The following is a 25,974-nucleotide window of genomic DNA, read 5'->3' as shown; positions in this document are numbered from 1 at the left end:
TCGTCTGCCATTAGGGTGGAAGATGAGACCAACTGAAGAATGCTTTGGTTATGGAGAACGCACATGTAACTGATATTGATGGTATAAATTACACCAAAAATGGTATGTTCCCTAGCAGGAAGAAGCAACTGTTGATAGAGGTGGTCTCTCTTAATGTAGATCACATAAACTTTACTGTATGTGGTTTTCTTCAAAAAAAAATGGCTCTGAGCACTATGGGACTTAACTGCTGTGGTCATCAGTCCCCTAGAACTTAGAACTACTTTAACCTAACTAACCTAAGGACATCACACACATCCATGCCCGAAGCAGGATTCGAACCTGTGACCGTAGCGGTCGCGCGGTTCCAGACTGTAGCGCCTAGAACCGCTCGGCCACATCGGCCGGCTTGTGGTTTTCTATTTTATAATATTGAAAAGGTATGATTAGACGATTTGAATGTTGGAAAGAGAATGTTCACTGTGAAGCAAGATGTTCCATTATCATGAGTAACTCAGCGCCTATAAGTATGGAAGTAGGATAAAGTTGACAGAAAATAGACATTGCCAACGAACAAATGCATGCAATAAAATTTTAAGAATATACACATCTTGAAGAGACGTAATTACAGGTCACTCCATCCATCAGAACTATGTGCTGTAACGAAAGTGTTATATCCTCATTTCGTTTTGTGAAACTCTCAGAAAATTAAAAAAAAGTGTACCCAAACTACAAACTATTTCGCAAAATGCGCGAATGCTCGCTGTCCATGTCAGGAAAGAAATAGCAAGCACCTCAAATTTCTTGAGGTTAGATCAGACATGAGTTATTGAAATACTTACAAGCGCTGACAAGAATCTGTCTCACATAAGGACAGTCACTGTACATGCATGCTTAGCGACTTTACACCAAAGCTGTAAATAATTCATAACAAGAGAAGATGTAGAAGCACGAGCAATCATTATGAAAAGAGTGTGAGGAACATTCTGTGGAGTTGACTGCAATTGGAGCTTGTACAAAACTTTCCATTTCAATAACAGGAAGACTACTCCACCTGTGTAGTTATAAAACTTAATATGTAAAGGAGAAAGGTTTTACAGCTGGATGCTATTTATCTTCTAGTAAAACTCCAACTGTTGCACTAATTATGGAGGCTTACCTACACTGATAAGGGCAATCCAAAAGCCATACTGTCTGAAAGGAGCCAATGTAGCAAAATAGCACTTCCCAGTATATTACACACTCTGTCGGTTAGAATTTGTATTTGTCATGTATGTCATAGTAAACACTTAAAACTTAGGAGGGGGCCTTCCTTGAGCCGCCAAACACACCCAGATGTTTCCAGACTGAGATTTTCACTCTGCAGCGGAGTGTGCGCTGATATGAAAAGTTTGGAAGGTAGGGGACGAGGTACTGGCAGAAGTAGGTCTGTGAGGACGGGGCGTGACTGGTGCTTGGGTAGCTCAGAAGAACAGTCATGTGAACTCCATTTTCGATAATGCGATTTCAGAACATGAAGAAACGAGAGACAATTTGATCTTTGGAAAACAAATACGATCAAGTGACGAACATCACTATCTGGTTTAGACTTGGATTTTTTTTTCTAAAATGCCAAGGAACTTGTAATTAATTTTAATTTGCTTTATTACTTTTAAATGTCAGTTGAAAATTATGTACTACTGTGGAATGTTATGACTAATAAAATATTTTAACTTAAAAAAAAAATGGTAGAGTACTTGCCCGCGAAGGTCAAGGCAAAGGTCCCGAGTTCGAGTCACCGTCTGGCACACAGTTTTAATCTGCCAGAAAGTTTCACAACCAGATGTAATTCCTTCAGCTTTATTTTAACATTTTAAATAAATGCCCATTTGTTATAACTCCTGGCGTATCAAATTTTAAGCTAATTAATAGTTTCTTTTACTTCAAATATGACTTTTTTTCTGAAGGATCTCATGAAAAAGAAAATAATTTTTCTAGAAAGAACTGGTACCCTGTAATCCTGTTACATCACAAGTTTGAATGCAAGATTAATTCACAAATCCCCAATCACTAAGTACAAGGAGTAGTCAAAGTTTGGAGTATCACTTCAAAAAGTAAAATTACGTAATTACGCTTCTGTTTGTTTGTGGGTACATTCTGCAATAGCATAGGGCGTCGGTAGAGAAAAAAAGCAAAATCCAAAAATACTTTGCAGTACACCATTTGATAATATGTTTCTTTTTTTGCATTTGAATGAAAACTATACAACAGTCCGTGTTGATTTGGTAGAAGTACATTGCAGAACTGCACTAACAAAGGACAGTTTGGTTTTGTAACACGGGCACTTTTAGTGTGATTTTCTGAACTACGAAGAATGAAGTGGCAGATTTGGCTCTTTGAAGAACTGGGGATTGCAGGAGAAGCGGAGACACGGATGCGGGAAGACTGGCATATCTCATTTGAGGTACTAGTGGAAAAAGGTAAAAGCCAGTCATTCTGCGTTGAGGCCTTGCACCTACTCAGCAAGCAACTAACAACACACATGGCTCCTGCAGACACTGACCTCGCAGGGGACAGCTTTTCAGATGACAATCAAGGAATGGCCACAGTTTGTCTGCCCACCAGGCGGTAAATAAGCGCCGCCAGAGGTCACTAGAACTGTGCACCTTTTCTCCTTTGTGGTCCACGTGACAGAAATAGTAACTGCAGTATCCAGATGCCCGGATAGTAGTCTGGCCGGCGCTGGGGTAGACTTGGGAATGAGTTTCCTGGCATTTCCAGAGTCAGGACCTCACTGTGGAGCCAGCCACATGGCGACGACGCCATCCACATCGACCTCTACCTCCAGGAGCTGCCATCTACAGACGTACGCCATGCGTGGCCTCTATACCAAAGAGACAGTGCCTCTGATACCATGGCCATTAATCGGACTTCCTTATACAGGGTGTTACAAAAAGGTACGGCCAAACTTTCAGGAAACATTCCTCACACACAAAGAAAGAAAATACGTTATGCGGACATGTGACCGGAAACGCTTACTTTCCATGTTAGAGCTCATTTTATTACTTCTCTTCAAATCACTTTAATCATGGAATGGAAATACACAGCAACAGAACGTACCGGCGTGACATCAAACACTTTCTTACAGTAAATGTTCAAAATGTCCTCCGTTAGCGAGGATACATGCATCCACCCTTCGTCGCATGAAATCCCTCATGCGCTGACGCAGCCCTGGAGAATGGTGTATTGTATCACAGCCGTACACAATACGAACACGAAGAGTCTCTACATTTGGTACCGGGGTTGCGTAGACAAGAGCTTTCAAATGCCCCCATAAATGAAAGTCAAGAGGGTTGAGGTCAGGAGAGCGTGGAGGCCATGGAATTGGTCCGCCTCTACCAAACCATCGGTCACCGAATCTGTTGTTGAGAAGCGTACGAACACTTCGACTGAAATGTGCAAGAGCTCCATCGTGCACGAACCACATGTTGTGTGGTACTTGTAGAGGCACATATTCTAGCAGCACAGGTAGAGTATCCCGTATGAAATCATGATAACGTGCTCCATTGAGCGTAGGTGGAAATATTCCGAACTCATGGTACTTTTTGCTCGTTCGCTTTATTTTGGCACGTCCTTTCTGGGCTATGATTGTGGCTTGCTTAGCGAATTTGGATTATGGAGGTTTCAGTTTACAGTACATTTCAATCCTTCAGCCTCCACATATTATTATTGTTCCTTCAATATACAACAAGTGGCTTGTTTCCAGCTATTGTATTCGAAACTAACTCGCCCTGGAGAAGATTTTTTCATAGGCGTTACAATAAAACTTATATTCATTGTATACCGAAGTATTTTTCCTGTGCCGCCTTCGGTAGACATGTCACATGTTGGGTCAGTTTCCGACATTTTGCACCCCTTTTTGACATAACAAGCGTCGCCACTGACATGGATTCCATGACAGATGTCACCCATTCAAAAAACCTACCGAACTGAAGTAGCAACGGAAATTTTGCTGTGCAGGCCAGTCCAGGTGACTCCTGTAGCCACCTAACCACCATGAAGGAGTACTGGGTGTACCACTATGACTCCGGGACAAAGCAGCAAAGCAAGCAATGTAAACATGTGGATACACCACCACCCAAGTAAGGAACACCCAACCACCATTTGCCAAGGTGACGCTGCGTCTTTTTGTAACGGACATTGTAAGTAGGCTGTTTAGGTTTTTATATTGGTAACGCCACGTAGCGCTCTGTATGAAAATCACTGGCTGTGCTGTGTGCAGTCTGTGGCTAGTTTGCATTGTTGTCTGCCATTGTAGTGTTGGGCAGCTGGATGTGAACAGCGCGTAGCGTTGCACAGTTGGAGGTGAGCCGCCAGCAGTGATGGATGTGGGGAGAGAAATGGCGGAGTTTTGAAATTTGTAATACTGGATATCATGAACAGTTGGAGGTGAGCCGCCAGCAGTGGTGGATGTGGGGAGAGAAATGGCGGAGTTTTGAAATTTGTAATACTGGATATCATGAACTGCTATATACATTATGACTTTTGAACACTATTGAGGTAAATACATTGTTTGTTCTCTATTAAAATCTTTCATTTGCTAACTATGCCTATCAGTAGTTAGTGCCTTCCGTAGTTTGAATCTTTTATGTAGCTGGCAGTAGTGGCGCTCGCTGTATTGCAGTAGTTCGAGTAACGAAGATTTTTGGTGAGGTAAGTGATTTGTGAAACGTATAGGTTAATGTTAGTCAGGGCCATTCTTTTGTAGGGATTTTTGAAAGTCCGATTGCGTTGCGCTAAAAATATTATGTGTCAGTTTAAGCACAGTCATGTATAATTGTTCTAAGGGGACGTTTCAACATAATGTGATGCTAACAACTCTGGATTAAAAGGTGCGAACTGTAACAGGAAGGGGTTTTTTGTTCCACGACAACGCCTCAGCTCATTCTACGTGGGACACAGACAAGTAAGTTGTGTCTTCAGGTTATCACATTTTTCAGTGTTAATTTTATCCTAATGATTATCCCTCGTAAATGCCCATTAAGTGTAGAGCTTTAGTTGCCAAATATGAAGTCACTACGTTATTATGATAGCTTGCTTGCAGCCAGTGTAGGTCTGTAAGCGATTTTATCTACTTTTAGATAATTTACACATAATCAACAAACGTATTCCACTGTCTTCATTCCAGATTATAATTATCTGCACAGGTGGATTGCTGTTGTAATATATCATGTGCTGGGTGTTCCAAAGTCATGGCATCAAATGTCCAGATCATGTCACAGGGAACAACGTTTTTACGACTACATATTCTCAACACGGCCGCAAGTTGTCTCACAGAACACTTTGGACTGTTGGTTACAACATATTTCACCTCCTCTATTCGTTGCTGTGAACGACGACTTCTGGGCCTTTCTTGCAATTTCAGCTTAAGTGCTCTTCCTGTTGCTTCGAAGTTTTTCATCTGTAATCTGACTGTGTGCACGAATTGTACAGGATGATTCCGTCTAAGGTTGAAATGACAACGGTATTCCCATCTATCAGAAATAACAGAGTTAACGTTTTTGTAAAAGGCTTCAGGGTCACTCCAGGGCTCCATCTCAGCACATGGCGTACCTAACTGAAAAGCATTACAAACATTCAGCTTTACCAAACCCTTGCATTTTTAGCAAATTATTAAAAAAGCCCGTTTTTCTGCCACACTGTTTACAAACACGTCACATAGTCCAAGCATATTGTTCCAATTTACTCGCTGACATGAACTTCCCAAATCGCATTATTACACGGTAAAATCACAATAGCATTTCTGTTTGTTACACCATAATTTCTGCGTTTCTACATTTTTTTCGTATCACATGGAAAACTAAATCATTTCTGTTAAATTGTATGCACTGTACAAATGCAATTACGTTCCTTTATCCACCTCAAAAGAAGCACATGAACAGTCCGGAACTACGCGGTTGCTACGGTCGCAGGTTCGAATCCTGCCTCGGGCATGGATGTGTGTGATGTCCTTAGGTTAGTTAGGTTTACGTCGTAATAAGTCTAGGGGACTGATGACCTCAGAGTTTAAGTCCCATAGTGCTTAGAGACATTTTGAACCAATTTTGAGCACATGAACACGATTCGCTTGTCTCATTCTCTTCGTAAGAGAAGAATCGAGGACTAATCCTGCCGTCTACTTATCAAAGAAAACATTCGTCTATTGAGCATTAAGGAAACTGCAGTACCTCACATTCAGTACTCTTATTCTGTATTTTTTGCGACTGCCCCACGCTTTTAGCATCTTTTCAGTCATCAAAGGTTTAAATTTTCACATCTTTTTTTGTCTCCTTCGTTCATTCATTCTCCATAATTCTCCCTCCTCTCTCTTCTTCGCTCTCTCTCTCTCTCTCTCTCTCTCTCTTCTTCCCTCTCCCTCTATGCGCGCATGTGTGTGTGTGTGTGTGTTTTGTGCGCATATTTGTGTACGTCTGTAACTTATATATTCAGTCGTATCAGAAATGCATGTATTTTCAAGATTTTCTAGTCAGTAAACAGTTTCGAATAGAAGAAGTCACAGGAAATGTTGAATTAGTAATGAAAAATTACGGGTTCACGCACCTAGACGGCGAGATGATTGGACACTGAAGACAAGCTTGACTTGGGGAAATACGGGAGGGAAAATAGCCGTACCACTTCAAAGCAACCATGCAGGTGTTCATTTTAACAGACTACGAGAAATCGAGTGAAAACTAAATGCAGGTGGCCGAACCGTGGATTGGAATCGCTGACCTGCACTAAATCAAAAAAGGGAAAGAAGAATTGCAGTAAATAATAATGTCCTATACAGATCTAAATAAACTATGTTTTATTGTACTCATGGCGATTAGAAACGATCAAACGTACAAAAATTGAAGGGAATTTCTTTCAGCTTATTCTAATGGCAATATAGAGAAAATCATCTGTCACTGCAGAGCGTGAGCTCTGGTACCCGCATAAATAACTCGAAAATAAATGTGTGTTTCAGTACTTGGTACGAAAGAGGAGAAATTACTTTCTAGAAAAGAAAGCCCCATATTCGACTGTCAGGCTTTTAGCTAAATAACAACTTCCCGATTGTCGCTAATTTATTCGTCCGGTATCATCTAATGAAAAATAGGTTGCCAAATAGGTGGCGTAGCAAGGATCTCGTAGGTGGTATTGGACAGTTGCAATATTTTGCCTTGGCGTTATATTTAGGACTTCCGCTGTCAAGAGAATGGTTCCCATGTGTGAACTTCGTACACATCTGGCCGTCTAATATTTGCTGGCGTCTGAGAACGACACAAATATTACTTCCGCCGCCTCATCAGTGGGTCTCATGTGAGAACTCAGTACCAAATGTTACTGCTGGGCTGGTAAGCGCGCTTAGAGAAGCCAGACTAGCAGACAGAACATTGTACAGCGTGTTTCAGAAAGAATCATTCGATTTCACGAGACGAAATCTTCTACATGGGTAAAAACTTACGCTTAAGCACATTATTTGTTGAGTGTATTCCAATCTCTATCTTCCCCTACGAGTTTTGCCCTCTACAGCACCGTATAGTTCGCTGGAGGTTATTCCCCGAAGCCTAAATCCATGTCCTATCATCTTGCCTCTTCCACTTGCAAGTATTTTTCATAGGTTCTTTCTTTGCCGAGTCTTTAAACAAATTCCTCATTCCTTGCCTTAGTAATCCACCTAATTTTCAACATTCTTCTGTAACATCCCATCCCAAACACTTCGATTCTCTTTTGTTCCGGTTTTCCCACAGTCCGTGTCGCATTCCTATACGACGCTCTGCTCCAGATTTACATTCTCAGAAATTTCTTCGTCAAATTAAGATATTTGTTTGATACGAATGGACATTCTTTTTAGATAGGAATGTATTCTTTGCTTGATGTTAGCCTGCACTAGGTGGTCTCCCCGCTACGACCAACACGTATTATTTTGCTCCCAGGGTAGCAGAATTCCTGAATGCATCTACTTCACGGCCCCCAATTTTGATGTTAAAATTTACCCTAATCTCATTTCTGCTAGTTCTCATTACTTCCACCTTCCTTCGGTTTGCCCTCGATCCATGTTCTGTAATCATTAGCCTGTTCATTTGAGTCAACAAGTCCTGTAATTTTTCATTTTTAGTGAGGATAGCAAAGCAAACGTGGATCTTATCACTGTTATCCTTTCACCCTGAATTTTAATCCCACTCTTGAAAGTTTCTTTTACTTCCATCGATGCTTTTAACGATATGTAGAATGAACAGTAGGGGCGAAAATCTACATTCAAGTCTTAGACCATTTTAATCCATCGCGTTGTTCTTGATCTTCCATTCAGATTGTTCCCTCTTCGTTTTTGTACGTACTGTATATTATCCGGCTTTCGCTATAGCTAACTTCTATTTTTCTCAGAATGTCGAACATTTTGAGTCATTTACCATTGTTGAATGGTTTTTGCATGTCGACACATCCTATGAACGTATCTTAATTTACCTTAAGTCAGTCAAAGTCAGAACTACCTTTCTACTTCGCTTACCTTACCGAAAGCCAAACTGATCGTCATCCAAATAGAACCTCAGTTTTCTTTTCTATACTTCAGTATACTTGTAACACCATAACGCTAATGCTCTACTAAATTATTTTGCTTTTGTTTCATTTAATGTTACATCGTTGAGCTTCTGTAAATGTTGTTTGATTGAATAGATAACACAAAATTGTATACTCCTTTCTTTGTTAAAACTTTGGTGTCGTGGTTGGATTCTATGCAATGTAGTATATCTGTCATTTAAATTCTTTGTCCCATTTGGAGGGAACAAAACTTACTATATATAATTGTAATTTCTGTGTGAATAATTTTTTGCAGAAATGCCAATATGAGCAAATTTTCTTTTTTTATTTAATGTGTTTGGTTGCTGTTATGTAAACTGCTGATCCTCAATTAGGGTTCTTAATTCTTTAGTATATAAAAGGTGTAGTGGTTCCCCACGGGAACGGAACTGTGTAGCTCGCTCAAATTGTGGTTGGCCTAGGTATAAAAGGTAGAAATAAGAATCAGTCGGGGACGAGCTACCAAACTGTGCACTGCCATGTAAAAGTTGTATATTGTGCTGGCTCCGAGAGAGGCTTTTTCTGCCACTTTCCAATGCCTCGAATGGATGGATAAATAGCTGGAACGATTCTGGAATTGGTATCCATCATCGGCACCAAGAAGGGACCTACCAACATGCAGTTGCCACCACATTGCGCAATCACTGTATCGGAATGCTATAATAATGTACAGTGAAGGATCAGCTTATTGGACGTTTTAGTGTGCACAAATATAAGGTAACTTATAACTGAATTCATGTACCTACCTTGATTTTTTCTGTATTACAATACCTCTCAGGTTCCTCTCCATTTGAACTATGATTACCGAGTGTCCTAGTTTGTGGAAAAAATGAAAGCCCCAAAACATTAAATGATGTTGTTTGATCGTTGGTAATAAGAGAGTATAAAGGTTTACTGTGGATTTCATGAAATTGTAGGAGGTAGTAAATGTAGTTTTGTGAAAGCCTCCCAGTGATGGAAAAAGTCCAATTTATAGTTTTGTGGAGTTTCAAAGTCACCTCTATAATCATTTACTTGCAAGTAGAAGAAAGTGGTAATAAAGACAATTTGCTGTTTCTTTTAAAGATTAAAAGTTCATAAAACTGAGGCTTATAAAGTTTTGCTTAGTAAATGATCACATTGCTGCCTGTAGTAAATTTTAAAAGGTGAGTCAGTTTCTTGCAATATTGTCAACATTGTGTTTCACTGTAGTAAAAGTGGAAAACTGCAATAGTAGAAAATTATATGTTCATGATTGCTAAGTGTTTGTCTCTCTTGTGTATTGGAAGCGCATATTAATAGTATAACAGGGTCTACAGTTTGTCTATTGTGCTAATGCTAGGTAACAAGCAACGGGAAGACCACTATTTACGAAAATCATAATTTCTTTATTCAAAAGACAGTGAGAAATAACCTGTTAGTGAATTCCATTTAACTTTCATTCTAACTAGAGTAGTATTTAGTTAAGAGATATTTAACCTGTGACCAGTTCATAAAAATGCAGTGAACTGCATTTATAATTTTATGTCAGCTAGGAAAATATTTGAACAATAATACTCAACCAATGTACAATTAATGATTCTTGAGTGAATAGTAATAATAACGTTATAAAGACCATTGAGTTTGAATAAGCACTGACAGTAATAGTGTGTTTCGTTATTTGTTATATTTATGCAAATAGTTGGTGCTGCTCTAGCTGTTAGTTCCAACATTAACGTTAACATATGCAGGTGTCAGAGTTCATTGCACTCGCGTGTGCTACAATATAGGTTGTGTTTGTCCGTTAAGGTTACTCATTCTTAATTTCTTGAACAAGAATGTCAATCATCCTCTTGCGTAATTAGGCTGGCGACCGTTTTCCTTAGTCTTTGAACAGTGTGGGTAAGTAAATTATTGTTTGTTACTGTTTGAATATTTACGTAATTCTGACTTTCATTTCCGATAAGCCATTTCCGTTAGGTACAACACGGTCAACCTAGCAAAATTCCTCTCAGAGGGTAACACTGTTCTGTTGCGTTATACCATAATTGCTTTAATAAGATAGTTTTATTTCACAACCTGCCTCCAGCTTCGAGGCTGCCCTCGCTACCTTTCGTACTTCGTGCATGACATTTTTCTGAAAGTCCAATGGTATAGCTTTAGACTCATAAATTCTATATACTGGCTTCAATAATCGCTAAGTTGCCATTCTCTCCAGTGATTTGAGAAATTCCGATGCAACGTTATCTTTCCTTTCTAGCTTATTTGATAGCAAATTTTCCATAAATGTATTAAACGCTATTTACCGTATGTCTTCCATAACGACACTCATTTCTTCTACTGTTACTTCATCACACATTTCCCCGCCTCCTTAGAGGCCGTCGGTATACACGACGAGCCAAAACGTTATGAGACATGCTTAATACTTTGTTGGGCTATCACTGCAATGTAGTACATCACCAGTTCTGCGTATCATGTATTCTAGTGTTTGGAGCAAGTTTGTGGAGGTATGTGGCATCAGATGTCTGCTCACAAGTCATGAAATTTCCGTAAGTAACGGGCCGCTGGTTTATTTGATGGCACCCTACAGGAACTCACATGGGTTCAATCAGATCCACATCAGGCGAATTTAGTGGCTAACTCATCAAATGATTTCACTATCACGCTCCTCCCATCACTGTAGCACGATTCTGCCTTCGAGACAGGAACAATTATACTACTGAAAGATGACATCGTCGACAGGTAACGCATCAACTATGAAGGAATGCAAAAGGTCCGTAGTGGACGTGGTGTCTTCGATTACTAGCACAGGACCCGTGCAAGAGCAGGAGAATGTCTACCACATCACAATACTGCTCCCACCGGGCTGCGACCGTAGCGCGAAGCACATTTCGAGCCACCATTCGCTTGGATGGCGGCGTTTGTCGAGACGATCATCGACCTAGTGTACCAAGAAACTTGATTCATCCGCCCAGGTACCACGTTTCTACAGATCCACAGCCCCGGCCCGCTGATCCTGTGCCCACTGCACTCGTAACTGACGATGCTGTTGGGTCGAAACGTCAACACTTAAGGGTCGTCTGCATGCGCAGCCCAATGTTCCACAATATGCGCTAAATAATGTGCTACGAAAACAATGTCCGTGTACCAGTATTGTGCTCTTTCGCCAGAGATGCTACAGATCGCCATCTCTCCTGCTTTACAGAGCAGACAACCCTCCGAACCCCCCGTTTTGTTCAAAATGTTTCAATTGGCTCTGAGCACTATGGGACTTAACTTCTAAGATCATCAGCCCCCTAGAACTTAGAACTATTTAAACCTAACTAACCTAAGGACATCACACACATCCATGCCCGAGGCAGGATTTGAACCTGCGACCGTAGCGGTCGCGCGGTTCCAGACTGTAGCGCCTAGAACCGCTCGGCCACCGCGGCCGGCCCCCGTTTTGTGATCAGTCGACCGACCGCGTTGGCCGAATGGTTCTAGGCGCTTCAGTCCGGAACTGCGCGTCTGCTACGGTCGAAGGTTTGAATCCTGCTTCGGGCATGGATGTTTGTGATGTCCTTAGATTAGTTAGGTTTATATACACTACTGGCCATTAAAATTGCTACACCAAGAAGAAATGCAGATATTGAACGGGTATTCATTGGACAAATATATTATACTACAACTGACATGTGATTACATTTTCACGCAATTTGGGTGCATAGGCCCTGAGAAATCAGTATCCAGAACAACCACCTCTGGCCGTAATAACGGCCTCGATATGCTTGGACATTGCGTCAAACAGACCTTGGACAGGGTGTACAGGTACAGCTGCCCATGCAGCTTCAACATGATACCACAGTTAATCAAGAGTAGTGACTGGCGTATTGTGACCAGCCAGTTGCTCGGCCACCATTGACCGGACTTCTTCATTTCGTGAGAGATCTGGAGAATGTGCTGGCCAGGGCAGCAGTCGAACATTTTCTGTATCTAGAAAGGCCCGTACAGGACCTGCAACATGCGGTTGTGCATTATCCCGCTGAAATGCAGGGTATCGCAGAGATCGAATGAAGGGTAGAGCCATGGGTCGTAACGCATCTGAAATGAACCGTCCACTGTTCAAAGTGCCGTCAATACGAACAAGCGGTGACCGAGACGTGTAACCAATCGCACCACATCCCATCACGCCGTGTGATACGCCAGTATGGCGATGACGGATTCGTGCTTCCAATGTATATTCACCGCGATGTCGCCAAACACGGATGCGGCCACCATGATGCTGTAAACGTAACCTGGATTCATCCGAAAAAATGACGTTTTGCCATTCGTGCACCCAGATTCGTCGTTGAGTACACCATCGCAGGCACTCCTGTCTGTGATGCAGCCTCAAAGGTAACCGCAGCCATGGTCTCCGAGCTGATAGTCCATGCTGCTGCAAATGTCGTCGAACTGTTCGTGCAGATGGTTGTTGTCTTGCAAACGTCCCCATCCGTTGACTCAGGGATCGAAACGTGGTTGCACGATCCGCTACAGCCATGCAGATAAGATGCCTGTCATCTCGACTGCTAGTGATACGAGGCCGTTGGGATCCAGCACGGCGTTCCGTATTACCCTCCTGAACCCACCGATTACATATTCTGCTAACAGTCATTGGATCTCGACCAGCGCGGGCAGCAATGTCGCGATACGGTAAACCGCAATCGTGATAGGCTTCAATCCGACCTTTATCAAAGTCGGAAACGTGATGGTACGCATTTCTTCTCCTTACACGAGGCATCACAACATTTCACCAGGCAACGCCGGTCAACTGCTGTTTGTGTATGACAAATCGGTTGGAAACTTTCCTCATGTCAGCACGTTGTAGGTGTCGCCACCGGCGCCAAACTCGTGTGAATGCTCTGAAAAGCTAATCATTTGCATATCACAGCATGTTCTTCCTGTCGGTTATATTTCGCGTCTGAAGCACGTCATCTTCGTGGTGTAACAATTTTAATTGCCAGTAGTGTAGTTATTAGGTCTAGGGGACTGATGACCTGATATGGTAAGTCCCAAAAAGCTCAGAGCTATTTGTGATCAGTCGTGGACGTTCAATCAGTTAGTGCCTAGCGGTAGTTTCACTGTCATAGATGCTCAGTACATTAGCACGCAAACGTTCGACCAGATACGCCGTTTCCGATATACTTGTTCAGAAGCTCTTGGTAATAATAATCTGCTCTTTGTCAAGACTGCCTATATCAGTGGATTTCCCCATTTGCGACCCTTATCGTTCCTTAATGATTCGTCTCATTTCCACTTGTATACTTCCCTTATCGCGTCATGTTCCCGCAACGGCGCAAGACGACATCCAACCTCGCAGTGGCCAGTGGTCGTCCTGCAATCCTAAAGCACTGACAGCACACCGACAGTGCAGCTCCGAGAAACGGCATCAAGAAGGCGCCGACACGCGGGCCAATGGACAGAGCGGGCAGCACCACACCTCCAGTACGGCAGAGTTCAGTTACCCCTGTTAACCCTGAATTTACCAGCCGGCCGTCGCTGGTTGGCTCCCAGTTCGCTCGTAGACTTGTAGAGTATCAGTACTGAGTAATAGGAAAACTATACTTAGCCTGCGTTCTAAGAATAGTAATAGTGTGTCAAAGCAACTCCACGTGAGAGGCACAGAAAGCCACTTCTCTTTAGAAATAATGTGTTCTATTAATTAGAAAATTTAACGCACAGATCATTTTGGATTCCTGCCACCGGCCATTGTTCGTGGCAGGTCTGACTCCCCTAGTAGCCGACATAACACTCATGATGTTTTTGCTTATAAGTGTACTCCGTCCAGCCATCAGCTTTTTACTCTGCGATTATAAGTGGAATTTCTTTTGCACTCTTAACGTTTATACCTATGCTTTTAATTTCAACTAACGTTGTTTCGAGTATTTTATATACTGAAACTGTTCTTCCTACAACCATTCATGTTTCGATCTCTTCACAAGTCTCTTGCAGCCATTTAGTTTTGGGTTCCATGCACCCCTTTTTTCATTCCTTATTACTGACTTATTTTTCTCTATTCCTGAATTTCCCTGAACGTTTTTGTACTTCCTTCTTTCTTCAAGCAACAGAAGCACTTCTTCTGTTACGCCAAGTTTCTTCAAAGTTATATTTCTTGTACCTATGTTTGTCTATCTTCTGTGATTTCCCTTTTTACAAATGTTCTTTTCCCTTCAACGTAACTGCCTATTGTGGTATTCGTTATCGCAGGATTTAATCCTCACAAAGGCTTCAAATGTATCTCATAAATCCTCAGTGCTTCAGTATTTCACGTTTTTGCACATTGATTCTTACGGACGAGTATCTTAAACTTTTGCCTACGCTTCGTCATTGATAATTTGTGATCTGTGTCTCTGTCTGCTCCTGGATACGTCTTTCGGAATCTTTGTCCGACTAAGACGTAATTCAGCTCAAATCTTTCCGTATCTCCAGGCCTCTTCCAAGTACGTCTTTTCCTCTTGTGATGGTTAAACAATTTATCGCTGTTAGTAGCTGAAATTTATTGAAGAACTCATTACATTTTTTCTCCTCTCTCATTCCTAGTACCAAACCCTTTCCATCCCATAGCACATTTCCTGTTCATTCCCCTTCTGCCGTGTTCCAATCCCCCATGATTATTAGGTTACCATCTTCTTTTGCATAACCTGTTCAGTATTATCGTACACATTCTGTAAAGAAAAAGCATTTTGTACTATAGCAGGTGGAGTGGCGTGATTGCCTCCGAGAGTACCGCACTACGCGTAAAAATGAAATGATCGTGTGGCATTGTTGGCCGGGATGCCCCGTCCGGGAAGTTCGGCCACAGCGTTGCAAGTCTTATTGCATATAACGCCACAATGGGCGACTTGCACGTCGATGGGGATGAAATGATGAAAAGGACAACACAACGCCCAGTTCACTGGCGGAGAAAATATCCAACCCGGCCGGGAATGGTACCCAGGCCCGCGGCGTGGTAGGCAAACACGTAACGACCTTATTTCTTTTATCTCATTTTGTTCGTTATTGTTCGGTCTGGTCGTTCGGTGCGGACGTCGCATGACGATTGTTCAAGCTCATCGTTGATCCATTAACTCAGTCTTTTTCTTACAGAGGGCAGCTAACCCTCCGACCGAACACGCTCAGCTGCCGTGCCGGCGTCTCAGCTAAGCAGGCGGGCGGCCCTACTCGTATTACAGTTCGAAGCGATCCACATCGATACCAGGAGCTTGAAGAGGATTTTTGTCTGTATGTGGGGAGATCCACAGGTGTCCCCTGGGTGATAGTTCAAGACGTAATACACATTCAACGGGTTTGGCTTGTAAGACACACGAGTATACGGTTCGTGCCAGCCGAGAGCTAGTATTCCTCATGTGCCTGTTTGGGGTATTTTGCAGCGACGTTTATGTCACAAATCATAAAGCACTCACTCGGACTGCAATCACGACGAGTAGGGTTTTGTGAATTCATTTCGGACTTGTAAACGGAAAATAATAATGTTCTTTCGCGCTTAGTTTTGAGTGATGAGACTGAGTTTCACTTAAGTGGAAGAATGAACCACCCCAACGTAAGAATATGGGAATCGCAGCAGCCACATTCTGTAGTAGCCCATGACAAGAGAAAGTCCGCAAAGCGTCATGTGTTCAGCGTCTTTTTCCGAGTGAAAATTGGAAAACACGTTTACAGCGATCACACACTAAGATGTGTTGTTCATTCATCTTTTTCCACAATTGCGAAAAGGAGCTGAAAATGACATTTTTCCACAGGATGGGTCACCCCCACTCTGAGAACTGCCTGTAAGTGCATTTTTAACAGTTGCTTAGAATAGGCCGTTAGGAGCATCGGGTTCTCACACTGCACTGTTGACATCCGAGGTAGACTGCTCTCGCGGTATGTGAATGTTTCTGGAGGAATCTGTAGAACCCTCAATCTGTGTGCTTCCCTCCCAACATGTCTGGGCGAACTGCAACACTGCATAGCAACAGCGGTTAATGCAGTACGTCCTGTCGTGGCCGAGGAATTATGAGGCGAGACTGACTAGCGTTTGAATGTTTGTCGTGCGTCTGGTAGAGGGCAGACTAAACATGTGAAAGTTACACGAAAACTTATTCTTCTCCTTTGGGTCTGCCCCTTAGGAGTTAGTCATTTTCTACCTACACAGACTTCATTATTTTCATCATGACAGCGACAACAGCAACCGTTACAAAATTGTCTCGAATGAAAAACAGCCCACAGTTACACTAAATTATGTTTATTTGAAACTTTGACCATGGTTTCTGCTATAATAATACAGCCTTCTTCAGAAGTCATTTATTAGTGTATATGACTTCTGAAGACGGCTATATTATTATAGCAGAAACCATGGTCCAGGTTTAAAATAAACATAATTTAGTACAACTGTGGGCTGTTTTTCCTTCGAGACAGTTACACAGCCCTCTTTTGTTCTGCTCATCAGGCCTTCTTGTATATATTTTTCCCATCTTAACTCTGACTTTAACCCCTTAGGACGAGTTCGAACATACACTCTTGGAGAAACAGTTTTGCAAAGATCACACCCGAAATCTCCTGTGCCCCACAAAAGCAAAGTAAATTACTAGAAATACGCACCAAAATAACTGCTTATAATAGCTAATCCTTATTCACAACATACTGCTTCGGCATTTATCACCATTGTGAAGTACCTGCGAATACAATTTTGGTGAGAACGTGTATAAATGTGGATTTCGTTCATATTAAAGTGACTGTTGAATTCACGTCTAGAGTCATATGAAGTACATATTAAGTTGATGATGAGCTGTCTTATAACTGCCACTGTTTTGATAAGATGGTAAATGACGTAAATATATTGAAAATAAAACGTTAATTACGGTGAGGCAGTAGTTCAACATTCCACTCTTACGGTGCTATATTATTACAAAAATTATGCAGATAAACAGCGGTATTGTTTTTTTATTGTATTGTATGGAACTGGGGACCGAGAAATGACGGAGAGGTTTCGACCCCGCCGTAGCCATCAGTGGTTCACAACCCTACAACAGGCTACAGCAGTCCACTCACCCCACCGCCGCCCCACACCGAACCCAGGGTTGTTGTGCGGTTCGGCCCCCTTTGGACCCCCTCCCTCGAGAACGACTCACACCAGACGAGTGGAACCCCTATGTTTGCGTGGTAGAGTAATGGTGGTGTACGCGTACGTGGAGAACTTGTTCGCGCAGCAGTCGCCGTCATAGTGTAACTGAGGCGGAATAAGGGGAACCAGCCCGCATTCGCCGAATCAGATGGAAAACCGCCTTAAAAACCATCCACAGACTAGCCGGCACACAGGACCTCGACGCTAATCCGCCAGGTGGATTCGTGCCGGTGACCAGCACGCCTTCCCGCCCGGAAAGCAGTGCGTTAGACGTCACGGCTAACGGGGTGGGCTTATTTTATTAACTAAAGTTTTTCATGACTGTTTTTTGTTGTTGAATACGTTACTTCCGGTTTATCCATTTTCGTGTTCTAAAAGTTCAGTAAAGTTTTTGAAGTAGTACTTGTAGTACTTTCTGTAAGAAACTTCAAAGTCTATTTAAGACATTAAAAAAAATGGTTCAAATGGCTCTGAGCACTATGGGACTTAACATCTATGGTCATCAGTCCCCTAGAACTTAGAACTACTTAAACCTAACTAACCTAAGTACAGCACACAACACCCAGCCATCACGAGGCAGAGAAAATCCCTGACGCCGCCGGGAATCGAACCCGGGAACCCGGGCGTGAGAAGCGAGAACGCTACCGCACGACCACGAGATGCGGGCATTTAAGACATTATTCTGATAGTTTTGTGTGTAGGGTAAGAAACTAGTAGGGTATAGTGGACGAACTTTTTAGTGAGTTGATTGCACGTACACTGCCCAGTGATGCTCCATGTTTGAGCTTTTGTTTGCTTTGACTTAGCTCACGCGTGATTTTAGCACGCGTTCCGTTTTCCTTGCTCTGCCGTGTGATATATGTCTCAATCTGAAATAGTGTAGCGTCGGTATCGTAATGAGTATTTAGAAAACCAGATGGGCCTAATTGCTATTTACTCGCCTTTACATGATGTAGTGAGAGATTAAACACTTTTGTGAAGTACGAGATTAGACTCATAGACGCAAAAGAAAAACTGTTAATGTTTCCAAGTAGAGCGCACTGAATAAGTAAATCTACTTCTTGCCGAGATCCGCAAGACGCCACACTGGGCGACCTGCGTGCCGGATGGGGATGAAATTATGATGAAGACAACACAACACCCAGTCCCTCCCTGAGCGGAGAAAATCTCCGATCAAGCCGGGAAGCGAACGCGGGCCGTAGGACGGCAATCCGTCACGCTGACCACTTTTTTTATTTTTTTTAATAAGGGCCTGAGAGAAGGGTCGGGGGAAAGAGGGCAGAGGTGGTCTTCCGAGGCCTGGCTTCAATGTCCCGTTCCCGCCCTCCTCCCAGCGCCAAGGAAAGGAAGGGGTTCGATAGGATGTAAAGAACTTTATTGGATATATATATATATATATATATATATATCCAATAAAGTTCTTTACATCCTTTACATCCTTTATATATATATATATATATATATATATATATATATATATATATATATATATAACGGGATCCTACTACTGTCACCAGTCAGCTATCTGGATGGACAGCTACAAAGTGAAAGTACTACATGTGAGCTAGAGTTTAGTGTAAGTTGCTATCTGCGAACGAGCTATTTCACCGATATCATTGAACGAACAAAAGATTTGCTTACCTATACCTGTAAACGAAGCTATTTCATATATAGCAGATATTTTTACGACTGACATAGTGGCTTTATTTAAACACTGCCTGACGACAACTTACTTCCAGTATAACAACGAGTTTTACGAACAGATCGACGGGGTGGCGATAGGAAGCCCTCTCAGCCCAGCTGTTGCCAATTTATTTATGGATATCTTCGAACAGCGAGCGCTGCAGACTGCCAGTGAAAAGCCTGCTAAATGGTACCGCTATGTTGATGACACATTTGTAGTGTGGACTCATGGTGAAGAAGAATTGGATGTCTTCTTGGTGCACCTGACCAGCATTTACCCGAAGATACAGTTTACGATGGAGAAAGAGAGCAATGGTCAACTCAATTTCCTGGATGTGTCGGTAATTAAACGGGTGGATGGGACGCTGGGCCACAAGGTATATAGAAAGGACACTCACACGGATCGATACCTCCACAAGGAATCTAACCATCATCCTAAGCAAAAAAGAGGTGTCATTAAAACCTTGGTGGACAGAACCAACAAAATCTGCGAGCCGGCTTACTTACAAGATGAACTGAATCACCTTCATCAAAAACGGATATACAAGTAAGGAAATTGATCGAGCCCTCCAGCAAAGAAGAAAAGAAGCCAGAAGTCCAGAGCAACAACGGACACCTACTGGAAAAGTTTTCCTACCGTTTATTAATAAGGTTACGGACCGTGTCGGGAAAGTTCTGGCCAAGTATGGGATCGAAACAATCTTCAGACCCACCAAGAAGATTAAGGAACATTTAAGAACTGCAAAAGACGACCGACATCCCCTAGCAACACCTGGGGTATACAAAATTCCATGCAGTTGTGGACAAGTATATACTGGAACAATGAAAACAAGTGTAAACACCCGCTTAGCCGAACATAAAAGAAACTGTCGCTTAGGACACATCGAAAAATCGGCCGTAGCTGAGCATGCTTTTCGAGATGGAAATCATGAAATTAAATTTAATGAGACGAGCGTTCTAGCACGAACATCCCATTATCATACGCGCATGTATAGAGAAGCAATAGAAATTCACAAGCACCACAACAATTTCAATAGAAAAGAGGAAGTTTTAAAGTTGGACAAAATATGGATGTCGACGTTGTGCCAGCAGAATGACAATCGATTACTCTTAATCGAAAATGATGACGCCTTCCAAAGATAGGCATACCGTCGGCATCACGTGACGAATGGTGGTGCCCTCTATGCGCTCTATAAATGCGAGAGTACCAGCAGCCTCAGTGGCAGCAGCCGGACGACCTCAGAAGATGTCTCCCGCAGATGGAGACGAAACGTCAGGTGGAAATTTTATACATCGACCACGGCGTCTCAGCCCGGAAGTTTTAACTGAAGACAACACCGGCCGTGAAAGCCTACATTGTATGATTATACTGCAAAGGTTGCCCAGAAAATAACGCACCACATTTTTTTTCTCAGCCGAAAACAATGCTGCAAATGCGAACGCTACATATGCATTATGTGAAGTCTTCTGAATGAGCGCGCCAAAATGGCTCTGAGCACTATGCGACTCAACTGCTGAGGTCATCAGTCGCCTAGAACTTAGAACTACGAGGGCAGTTCAATAAGTAATGCAACACTTTTTTTTCTCCGCCAATTTTGGTTGAAAAAACCGAAAATTTCTTGTGGAATATTTTCAAACATTCCCGCTTCGTCTCGTATAGTTTCATTGACTTCCGACAGGTGGCAGCGCTGTACGGAGCTGTTAAAATGGCGTCTGTAACGGATGTGCGTTGCAAACAACGGGCAGTGATCGAGTTTCTTTTGGCGGAAAACCAGGGCATCTCAGATATTCATAGGCGCTTGCAGAATGTCTACGGTGATCTGGCAGTGGACAAAAGCACGGTGAGTCGTTGGGCAAAGCGTGTGTCATCATCGCCGCAAGGTCAAGCAAGACTGTCTGATCTCCCGCGTGCGGGCCGGCCGTGCACAGCTGTGACTCCTGCAATGGCGGAGCGTGCGAACACACTCGTTCGAGATGATCGACGGATCACCATCAAACAACTCAGTGCTCAACTTGACATCTCTGTTGGTAGTGCTGTCACAATTGTTCACCAGTTGGGATATTCAAAGGTTTGTTCCCGCTGGGTCCCTCGTTGTCTAACCGAACACCATAAAGAGCAAAGGAGAACCATCTGTGCGGAATTGCTTGCTCGTCATGTGGCTGAGGGTGACAATTTCTTGTCAAAGATTGTTACAGGCGATGAAACATGGGTTCATCACTTCAAACCTGAAACAAAACGGCAATCAATGGAGTGGCGCCACACCCACTCCCCTACCAAGAAAAAGTTTAAAGCCATACCCTCAGCCGGTAAAGTCATGGTTACAGTCTTCTGGGACGCTGAAGGGGTTATTCTGTTCGATGTCCTTCCCCATGGTCAAACGATCAACTCTGAAGTGTATTGTGCTACTCTTCAGAAATTGAAGAAACGACTTCAGCGTGTTCGTAGGCACAAAAATCTGAACGAACTTCTCCTTCTTCATGACAACGCAAGACCTCACACAAGTCTTCGCACCCGAGAGGAGCTCACAAAACTTCAGTGGACTGTTCTTCCTCATGCACCCTACAGCCCCAATCTCGCACCGTCGGATTTCCATATGTTTGGCCCAATGAAGGACGCAATCCGTGGGAGGCACTACGCGGATGATGAAGAAATTATTGATGCAGTACGACGTTGGCTCCGACATCGACCAGTGGAATGGTACTGTGCAGGCATACAGGTTCTCATTTCAAGGTGGCGTAAGGCCGTAGCATTGAATGGAGATTACGTTGAAAAATAGTGTTGTGTGGCTAAAAGATTGGGGAATAACCTGGTGTATTTCAATGCTGAATAAAACAACCCCTGTTTCAGAAAAAGAATGTGTTGCATTACTTATTGAACTGCCCTCGTAATTAAACCTAACTAACCTAAGGACAGCACACAACACCCAGCCATCACGAGGCAGAGAAAATGCCTGACTCCGCCGGGAATCGAACCCGGGAACCCGGGCGTGGGAAGCGAGAACGCTACCGCACGACCACGAGATGAGCGCGCCAAGTTTCCGTCATTTCCGACAGACAGCGTAGCTGTAGGACAGTGTCAAAATGGTGCCCGTAGCTGATGTACGTTACAAGCAACGTGCCGTCATTCGCTGCAGAGAAAGGAACTGTGGGGATATTCACGAACGCTCGTGCAAAGTCTGTGGAGCAATTGCTGTCGACAGTAGTACAGTTAGTCGCTGGGTACGGAGGGTTAGGTCATCAGAAGACGGTTCGGCGGAGTGCCACGGTTTGCAGCAGTCGGGGAAACCATTCACGGCTACCACACTTGACATGCTGCAGCGAGCTGATGATGTCATTGGCGACCCGGTATTTTGAAGACGATGAGCTCCGCCTCCAGCAAAAGGACGTACCAACAGGGCATACATGCCCTTTTTTCGCGCTGGAGGAAGGCCATAGAGCGGGATGGACATTACCCGGAAAAATAAGGTGTGTAGATAAAACAATTCTTTCGTGTGTCTAATTCTCATTATGTTGAATAAAGAATCGCTGAAGAACAAAATGCGGTGCATTACTTTCTGAGCAACCATCGTATATCTCGTGAGCAGGTGACAGCTTGTGGTTTATAGTGTAAAATGCTGGTCGCCCACGTTTTCACAAACAAAAACAAAAAAAAAACACGTGTTCAAATGTGTGTGAAATCTTGTGGGACTTAACTGCTAAGGTCCTCAGTCCCTAACCTTACACACTACACAAACACACACACACACACACACACACACACACACACACACACACACACATGCCCGAGGGAGGACTCGAACCTCCGCCGGGACCAGCCGCACTGTCCATGACTGCAGCGCCCGAGACCGCTCGGCTAATCCTGCGCGGCGGACTCTTCACAGCAGCGTGATGTTCGTATTTCTCACTAGGGAACATATTAAATACAGTGACAATTGATCGGATTAAAAAGGGCATATGGAAGGAATAGAGTATTTTTCAAGCTTTATAGCGAAGAACCAATGACGGAAATGAGAGAAATGTTCAGGACTGGAATGAAATCAACGGTGAAAGCATATGAGTTGTAAATTTAGCAGATGACAGTTCTGTCATTGGCGAAAGTGAAGAGAAATTATAGGACATACTGAACGGAATGAAGAGTGTAATGAGAACAGAATATGGATTTAGAGTAAATCAAAGAAAATAATGGCGGTTGGAAGAGCTCAGGTAGGCGATAAATTTACGGACAACGCTGTGGACGATGTAAAGGAATTCTGCTACCTTTGAAGCAAAATATCAACTGAGGATATAAGAAGCAGACTAGCACAGTTAGAGAGGACATTCCTCGTCAAATTGTCTCCTTGAAACAAACGCAGCCCTCAGTTTGAGGAAGAGATTTCTGAAGACGCCTATTTCGAGCACAACGTTAAATCTTCCACTGTGGGAAAACCAGAAACAGGAGTGTTTCATATACAACGCGATAAGTTCACCAATTCGTCGTGCGAAAAACTAATTAAAAATTTTCGTTTTAATCCGAAAGTTATTATTTGTTTTTTCCTATAACAGCAAGAATCGAAAGTATTTTGATTGAAAAAAAATGAAGAAAGAACGGCATCGAGACATTATGAAAAACTAAGGTTAATGTCTGTTTTATAGAAGAAGACCGACAGTTTCGAATAACTAGCGTGCTTGTTGTATCGTCGTATTGACTAATGCTAACTATTAAAAAAATGAAACAAATTAACACACTGGTATTTTTGCAAACGCAGCGTACTACGATAGCTGCCATCAATGTAACACGCAAGATAACTGGATGATCAGGAAAGTGCTTGCAATGTTATTGTTTGTCGTACACTGCCGCTGGCTGGACGACACGCATCACAATTAACGATGTTCCACGTAGGCAGCTTTCCTCCGTGGGAGCCAATATTTACAGGGCGAGGTGACAGCCGCCCCAGACCGTATGCTCGTGGTAAACAACGCTCGCGGCTTGGTAAAGGCAGCGACAAAGCGTTCTCCGGTACAAGAGTGTACACGTGCTGCAAATTCATCGCTTTGAGCTCATCATGGGACGGTAAACACCGACAACAGTGCTCCTGCACACGTGACATGGTAACTATGACATGAGCACCACTTCTCTGCGTTTTTAGAGTAGGAATATCAGATTGGAGGCGACGTGAAGGATACAGCACTACAATGAGAGATGCTTCCGTACATTGTGTCCAAAACGATTTGCAAGTGCTGTGGATTAGTAATTTTGCACTTTATAAATGAAAAGCACTATATTTTGTAAGTTTTACGAAATTAATTAATTAGTTTTCTTTACAAGTTTTCGAATTACAAGACCACTATCAGAGTTTAACTAACAACTATCGTCGAAGAAGGTATTCGTAAACAACATCGAAAAATACGTTCCCTATAAAGAGTGAGGAACCAACACAGAATAAACGTCCTCTTTGATAATGCAATGGAACTGCTATTAAAAAGGCAAAAAGTTAAATAGTATACATAAAGGGAGAACATCGGAAAAGAACATTAACACTAAACTCGAGAAGACAGTGGCTATATAGTAGTAGTAGTAGTAGTAGTAGTATGATGTTTTACATTACGGCAGGTCTTGTCATGGGTTAAGCCTCTTCCATTTTTGTTGTTCATAGCCAGTCTTTTGATTTCTGAATATTTGTCTCCTATGATATTGTCCCCGTGGTCTAGGGGTAGCGTCTTTGATAATCAAAACGTCTTCGGTCCCGGGTTCGATCCCCGCCACTGCCTAAATTTTGATAAATAATCAGCATTGGCGGCCGAAGACTTCCGGCATAAGAAGTCAGCCTCATTCTGCCAACGGCCTTGTCAAAGAGGGCGGAGGAGCGGATAGAAGAGGTTCAGGGCACTCTCTTGTCCTAGGGGTGGGAAATTGCCCCTAAAAGCGGAAGAATCAGCAATGATCAACGACATGAGGATGCAGAAGGCAATGGAAACCACTGCATTAAAGACACGTAACGTGTATCCACAGGACATGTGGCCTGTAACTGAAGAAGTGTCATGATGATCTCTCCATTGGCAAAAGATTCCGGAATAGTCCCCCATTCGGATCTCCGGGAGGGGACTGTCAAGGGGGAGGTTACCATGAGAAAAAGATTGAATAATCAACGAAAGGATAACGTTCTACGAGTCGGGGCGTGGAATGTCAGAAGCTTGAACGTGGTAGGGAAACTAGAAAATCTGAAAAGGGAAATGCAAAGGCTCAATCTAGATATAGTAGGGGGCAGTGAAGTGAAGTGGAAGGAAGACAAGGATTTCTGGTCAGATGAGTATCGGGTAATATCAACAGCAGCAGAAAATGGTATAACAGGTGTAGGATTCGTTATGAATATGAATCGACAGCAGACCAACACCGACAACGATAGTTCAGGTATACATGCCGACGTCGCAAGCTGAAGATGAACAGATAGAGAAAGTGTATGAGGATATTGAAAGGGTAATGCAGTATGTAAAGGGGGACGAAAATCTAATAGTCATGGGCGACTGGAATGCAGTTGTAGTGGAAGGAGTAGAAGAAAAGGTTACAGGAGAATATGGGCTTGGGACAAGGAATGAAAGAGGAGAAAGACTAATTGAGTTCTGTAACAAGTTTCAGCTAGTAATAGCGAATACCCTGTTCAAGAATCACAAGA

This window comes from Schistocerca cancellata, chromosome 1 (genome assembly GCF_023864275.1).
Source record: "Schistocerca cancellata isolate TAMUIC-IGC-003103 chromosome 1, iqSchCanc2.1, whole genome shotgun sequence".
In the NCBI taxonomy this organism is placed as follows: Eukaryota; Metazoa; Arthropoda; class Insecta; order Orthoptera; family Acrididae; genus Schistocerca; species Schistocerca cancellata.
The sequence above is the reverse complement of the archived record's forward strand: the minus strand, read 5'-3'. Positions refer to the sequence as shown.